This window comes from Quercus suber, unplaced genomic scaffold, assembly GCF_002906115.3.
Source record: "Quercus suber isolate HL8 unplaced genomic scaffold, Cork oak 2.0 scaffold_515, whole genome shotgun sequence".
NCBI classification, from domain to species: domain Eukaryota; kingdom Viridiplantae; phylum Streptophyta; class Magnoliopsida; order Fagales; family Fagaceae; genus Quercus; species Quercus suber.
The window spans coordinates 86,880-92,891 of NW_027069964.1; the positions used below are offsets into that span (position 1 = coordinate 86,880).

Below are 6,012 nucleotides of genomic sequence, written 5' to 3' on the forward strand. Positions count from 1 at the left end.
ATAAAACCATCCAAAATGATGTAGTTTTGATTAGTAAACAGCAGCATTTAACGGAAGGCTAACGGATGATTGAATTGACAAAATTTGAAATTTAGAGGACTAAAATGACAAAACTGAATCTTAAATGACTAAAATAACAAAATGTGAAATTTAGAAGGTCAATTTTGCATTTTACCCTAATTTTTTCTATACAATATTAAATATTATTAGATTCATTTTTTAGGGCAATGTAGTATATTTCAACTCTTTTTTTTAATTTTATTTATTTATTTATTTATATATCTCAGTACATTCCAACCTTAGTTAGACACTTAAAGAAAGGGTATTTTTTAACTTTCAATCTTAATTAATACTCATTCCGTCCTAGTTTGTTTGTCATCTATTCTATTTTGGGATATCCCAAAATATTGCCCTGTTTCTAAAAATAAAAGTCATTAATTTACTAATATTTCTATTATACCTCTACCTTATTTTCAAAACTATTTTGAAAAGAAAACTAAAAAATATTTAAAAAAATCAATCTAATTGGGTACCTTTTTAGTTGCCTCATTAAAAATAACATTTTAAAAAAAAAACTGATAAATTTATTTAAGGGTAGTTTTGTAAACTTATACATTATTATAAGACAGACTAGATAATAAATGATGTTCCCTTAAAAAGTTTGACTTTTCAAACAGAACAAACAAATTAGGACGGAGAGTATAATTTTTTATTGCACGGTGTAATAGCCTTGGATTTGGGTCTACAACCCAAAATGGTGGGCAGTACAATTTCAGCCACAGTTTTTTTTAATCCTTGCACGGTTGAACTCCTAATTAATGCCATAAAGAATTATAATAAAACAATTATAAATTTAGAAACAATTTTTTTATACATATATCTTCTAAAAAAAATTTAAATTAAACCACGCGTCTACGAAATAAAAAAATAGTGAAAACATTCTACAACGAAAATAAACAAATAGTATGTAAAGAAAGCTTTACACGATTGGGTGGAAAGCACACGACTTAGCTCCAGTGCATTCGAATTGACAGATGAGATGGGACCAAAATTACAAAGATGATGTATTAAAGTTGTAGGACAAAAAAAGACAAAAATTTTAGGTGACAGACTTGCTTAAAGCACCTTATGCATAATTTTCAGTAGACTGAGGGGCTAAGAACTTAGAGATGAAGATACTCCATTTTGCACCCTTTACTTAACCTTACTTCAAGGGTAGTGTCATCATTTCATGATGTAAGGAAAAAATCATAATTTTTAATGTTAGATTGTTTAATATCCATTAAAAATAAATCTAGAAGTTCTAACCATAAAAACAACATATTGTGGGCATAAATTGAACCACCACATCAAAAGTTATAGTCAAATTAAGATTTCAATATGCATTCTTGCAACTGAGGTTGATTCCCCATGATTATGATCAATTAATTATGATTGATTCTTAAAGAATCAATTTTATTTAATGAAGTGCCATAATTTAATTGGTTAAATTTTAATGCACGATCACATATTGATGCACCGAATAATTAACTAATTTACTTGTTTTAAATCATCAATTAATTATCTTGAAATTTGATATAATTAATTGATATTTAAGATTAATAAATGAACCCTAATTATTTCTGACTCTAAAATGGCTAAAATTAGAAAAATGTCAAAACCACAAAAGAAGCAAAGAATGATCAAATTAGGACTTTGGGTAACCTATTGGGTAACCTCAGGCTGTCAAGTCATGTTTTGTTAACATATTTAATATATAGATCGTATTAAAATTGAAAAATCTTTACACAATTAAAAAATGTGTCATGTTCGTGATGACCTATATAGTTGAATACTAATAAGTTGACACGAAACAAATTACAAGCTTCTTTTTGCATCTAGGATGGACAAAAAGTATAACATTAGAATTATGGGAAATTAGATATGTTTTAAACCTAGCTTGAGATCGAAGTCACAGAAAATTACTTATTGAAACAGATTCTTGATTAAAGGCCATTTCTTAACAAACTCAAAAGAAACCCTACAGTAATGGTAAGTCTTGTTTTATTGCTGGAACGGTGGAAGCTATAGGAATAAAGTGACAAGTAACAATAGAGCATGTTTATCTTGATGCAAATAGGTGTTCTGATCTTTTAGCAACCGTGAGAGCTAACCAACAGAAAATAAAGGGAAGTGTTTCAAGATAATTGTCCTAATGTTTTGGCTACCTGTTACATTTGGGACAATACTGGAATCTGTATGTTAAAGACAAGTTAATTTTATTTTACTTTGTTTGTAATGTAACTAAACAGTATCTTAGTATACATCCGGATGTGTTCATGTATTAACTTAGTGATAATGACATTTTTAGTGATCTTCAACATTTGCACACTTTGATTTAGTTCAAGTAAATTTAACAAATTCATTAGTTGTTAATCGTAATTACTTAGATGTGATCAATCCTATTTTCTTTAATTTTTATTGTTGTTGTTGTGTTCTTAATCTCCCCCATCACTAAAAAAAAAGTCATCTTGATTAACAAGTTACCAATAGAAAATTAATATTTCTACACACTAGACAATACCCTAGCTCAGCTGCCTCCTCTCTCTCTCTAATATGAAGCACCTGAGAGAGAGAGAGAAAAAAGAAAGCAGTTTGACTAAAAAAGAGTGTAAATGAAAATGAAAAGGAAAGTGAAAGCAAAGACTGTGACATTGGTACTGGTGAATCTGGCTGGTATTATGGAAAGTGCTGATGAGGCTTTGTTGCCAGGCGTATACAAGGAGGTAGGGGACGCTCTACACACTGACACAACTGGTTGGGCTCACTCACTCTCTTCCGATCGATAGTGCAATCTTCTTGTTACCCACTTGCTGCTTACTTAGCTCTTCGTCACAACCGTGCCCATGTCATTGCTCTCGGCGCTTTCCTCTGGGCCGCCGCCACCTTCTGTGTTGCCATCTCCTCCACCTTCTTCTAGGTATAACACACTTCTTTTCTTGCTTTTGTTTTAGATTTGTAATCTTTTCTTTTTGAATTCAATTCCTTGTTATTGCATATTCTTTTAGACGTGCAGATCCATATACCAATCTAGTATATGTTGGTTTTCTTTTTTACTTGCCCACTTCTTTGCCACTTATAGAAGTTTTTTGTTTGACCAAGGTTTCTTTTTATTGAAAGTACAATGTTTTTCTTAAGTAGTATTTTTTTCTAAAATGGAAAAAAAAGAAAAAGAAAAAAAAAGATACGTGAGATATTTCATCCCTTATGTATTGCATTATTACAAACTCAGCTGAGGTTTTAGATTTTTAGTTAGTTTAACTAATAAAGCCTTTGAATAAGAAAAGCATTGCAATTTAGTTCTGGTCAAAAAAGAAATATTGGCTTTATAGTAAAAATAATAATTTAAAAAAAAGAAGAAAAAAAAAGAAAAAGAAAAGAGAATAACCCATTAGTAGGAAAGAGCTAGAGCATTATCTCTGGTGCAAGAGTCTTTAACATTCAATTTGGGTCATTTGGTTAATCAGGTGGCAGTGTCACGAGGTTTAAATGGAATTGGGCTTGCCATAGTTATACCTGCAATTCAGTCCCTAGTTGCTGATTCAACTGATGATAGCAACCGTGGTTTGGCTTTTGGATGGTTACAACTAACAGGAAACCTTGGGTCCATCATTGGTGGGCTGTGTGCTGTACTTTTTGCCCTGACTTCTATTCTGGGTGTACCTGGTTGGAGAATAGCTTTCCATCTTATTGCAGTCATAAGTGTTATAGTCGGTATATTAGTTGGCCTATTTGCAAATGATCCACATTTTTCTAAGAGCAATAGTACCGCTAGAAATGGAGTTCAAAATCAAAAGCCTTTTTGGTCGGATGTGAAGGACCTAATTAAGGAAGCAAAGTCAGTTATTAGAATCCCATCTTTCCAGGTAATTGTGGCTCAGGGTGTTTCTGGATCATTTGCTGGGGCAGCTTGGTCATTTGTTCCTATGTGGTTGGAACTTCTTGGTTTCTCACATGAAACAACAGCATTCCTTTCTACCATACGAGTAATTGGTGTTTCACTTGGGGGTCTGTTTGGTGGATGGATGGGGGATATCCTTGCAAAACGTTTGCCCAATACTGGAAGAACAATTCTGTCACAGATATGCACGGCTTCAGCCATTCCTTTAACAGGAATTTTGCTAGTACTATTGCCTGATGATCCATCTTCAGCATTCATGTATGGATTGGTCTTGTTCATTATTGGATTTTTCACATCCTGGGCAGCTCCAGCAACTAACAAGTACGTATACTTAATCAATTATGTGCTCTACATATTCTCTGATTCTCCCCTTCTAATTGTTTAGTATTTTGCAATTGATTGTAATTGTGTTGATTACTCCGGGGTGATTGTCCATCTGTAATAGTAAAATTTTTCGGGTTATGGTGATGCAAAAGTGCACAGATCTAGTTCTTGAGCTAGGTTACTTCATGCTAAAATATTTGATGTTATGACCGTATCTAGTATCTAGATCCCCACCTCCTTACTGCTTCAGAAGGATCACGTGTAGATAATGACCTTAATAATAATCAGATCTTGTTGAGGTTTAAGATCAATAGTGTGCAGAAAGTGATTAGGCATATGTTAGTGTACATGGTGTTAATGTTAGTCATGGAGATATAAATAGCTTTAAGAGAGCTGCCAAATTCAATTATCAACAATTCAACATGGCTGTTCTGCTTTTTTAGCTTTGTTTTCACAATTTCCCTTGACCTAGCGTTCCTCTTCAAGATAAAGATTGCATAAGCAGCAACTATATACACATGATCAGTCCTTTTTCCCCCCTGAATACATGATCAGTCAAGTGAAAACATACTCTTCAATGCACTTCTTTCCATGGCTGAGAAACGTTGATAAGTTATTATCAGAACGTCATATTAAAGTTGCAACTGCTCATGTTTTGAAGCGAGGCATGCTCAACTATGCTATTTCAGCTTTAACTAGTGATGTTGCAATTAACATACCTCAACTCTTTCTTTGATATTTAAATGGTGTATAGTCCAATATTTGCAGAGATAGTTCCTGAGAAGTCTCGTACAAGCATCTATGCTTTGGATGAATCATTTGAGTCCATGCTAGCAACATTTTCTCCCGCCGTAGTTGGGATCTTGGCTCAGCAAGTTTATGGTTATAAACCAAATCTGAAAGGATTCTCAAATTTTGTAGGGATTGAAACAGATAGAGAAAATGCTGCATCACTTGCCAAAGCACTCTATGCAGTAATTGGCATTCCTTCCGCAATTTTTTGCTTCATCTACTCATTCCTCTATTGCACATATCCAAGAGACCATGAACGAGCAAGAATAAATGCACTGATAGTATCAGAACTGCACGAGCTGGATGCTGATAATTCTTCTTCAATTGAAATTGTCATTGATTATGAAGGTGACGATAGCCTTGGTTTGAATGATACAGATGACAAGTTATCTTTGCTTTCCCATCAGCTAACACCTAACATTCAAACACACTCCACAGAAGAATAATGAACCTGTCAAGTAGAATTTGGAGTACCTAAAACCTCTTACTCTGAACCAACTCAAACGATAGAAAAGATTCATTTACATGCTCAGCCCAAGGTTGATATCTGCTTTTAAGTGATCACCAAATTGATTTTTTGACATCTTGCCATTTTTAGTTGCGCAAGCTCATAATTTGTCTGAAGATTTAATGAGTAGGTTTCTACCAGCATGATCACTTGTTAAATTGCCTTATTTTTTGGATTCTTTTTGTATACTCAAATCTCATTGTTACATAGTACCTACTAATTTAATATTTTGTCCTTTTTTTTTTGGTACAATAAGTAGGGGATAAGCACCCTACATATTAAAACTTGGACCCTCCTCTGAGATAGTAATTATCTTATATATTAAATATATGTAGGACTTACACATTGTGAGAGGGATGATACATATATTGGATGTATGCGATACATTCTCCTTATAAGGGAAGGGTGCTCGGGAGTGATTTAATAATCTACAACTTTATTCCAATCT

The 6,012-nt window shown here is 33.2% G+C and overlaps 1 pseudogene; it reads left to right on the forward strand.

The window, feature by feature from the left end:
- The first annotated feature begins 2,642 nt into the window (after positions 1–2,642).
- LOC112000973 (uncharacterized) lies at positions 2,643–5,799 on the forward strand (annotated as a pseudogene).
- Positions 5,800–6,012: the final 213 nt, after the last annotated feature.